A 1,454-nucleotide genomic window follows, 5' to 3' on the forward strand; every position below is an offset into this window, starting at 1 on the left:
TGGCAAGTGCTCATTGGGCTGAAGAACTGGTTCTCCTGGGCCAGGGGTGGGACCAGGGAGCAGGAGAGGCCCATGGGAGGATGCGAGCTCGTCAGGGCAGCCACCCACACAGGAAGCTGAGCCTCACTGCTGGGCATCCCCCTACCCTCCGCCTCAAGCCACCCCAGGGAGGCCCTGCTCCCCCAGGACATAGAGACAACAAAATCCCCCAGAGTTCCAAACGGGGTTGTCCCAAAAATCAAATTCAAGGGCTTGGACTTGGCTCCACCCTTTCCTGTAGCCACCCTGCTAGAGCCGTCTCTGCTTTTGCATCTGCTGCCAGTGCACCTGCCCTGTCCCCGATGGGTAACACCTGCCTCGACAGATGTACTTGTCAGCTGGGTCTCAGGTCTTGCCTGACTGTCTGCCCCGCCAGCACTGCCCAGCTCTGCTTTCCTCCTGTACTCACCACCTTCTGGAGGGTTCCCCCATGGGCGCATTCATGGTCTGTGGGGTCCTCTCTGGGGAGCTCACAGCTGCTTCCCTGAAGGCAGTGTGGGGAGGCTGGAGCCACGAGGCAAGCAGCCCCTGGAGTGTTGACACTGGAAGGGACTTTCCAGGTCTTCTTGTCCCACCTGTTTACTGGCAGATTTTGCTCAAGGCCAGCCTGGGAAAAGGGGCTGGCATGCTTGCCACTGTGCCAGCCAGCCGGCCCCACTAACCGAAAGATATGGGGGGTTGGGGGGGAGCAGCGTTGTGATGTAGCAGGTTAAGCTGCCGTTTACGGGAGCGAGGCTGCAAGCCCCGGCTGCTCTGCGTCTGATCCAGCTCCCTGATAACACACCTGGAAAGGCAGCAGGTGGTGGTCCAACTACTTGGGTCCCTGCCACCCACGTGGGAGACTCAGATGGAGTTTCTGGCTTCTGGCTTCAGCCTGTCCCTATCCCGGCTGTTGTGGGTATTTGGGGAGTGAACCAGTAGATGGAAAATCTTCGTTTCTCTTTACCTTTCAGATAAATAAAAACCTCTCTCTCTTGCTCTGTGTTTTAAATAAATAAATCTCAAAGAAAAAAAAAAAAAAAAGGGCAGGGGCAGCCCAGAGTCCTGAGCCGGGAGAAGTCCTCAGCGAGCCAGGTGTGGCTCCCTGTGAATCTTCTTCCAAGCTGGCTTTCTGGGAAACCAGATTCCAATGATCCGCCCTGGTCCCTCCCTCTCCGGCTTGGGAGCATTTTTTTTGGGATGGGCATGCCTTCTAATGGAGCCTTGGGCCTGTCCTCCTGGGGGACCGCAGACCTGAACCAGTCTTGGCCCTCCAGTCTGGGCGGAGTGGAAGGGACCCATGCCTCCAGCCTCTGAAGCAGCCTGGCTGGCCACAAGGGGGCGCCTCTGAGTCTGAATCTGTTCAGAAGAGATCAAAATCTGATGGTTTGGGCTACATCTGGAGGCTGGGATCTGCAAGGGAGATATCCCCCCAA

The sequence above is a fragment of the Oryctolagus cuniculus genome, chromosome 17 (assembly GCF_051225735.1).
Source record: "Oryctolagus cuniculus isolate XC-2025 breed Fujian yellow rabbit chromosome 17, ASM5122573v1, whole genome shotgun sequence".
Taxonomy (NCBI): domain Eukaryota; kingdom Metazoa; phylum Chordata; class Mammalia; order Lagomorpha; family Leporidae; genus Oryctolagus; species Oryctolagus cuniculus.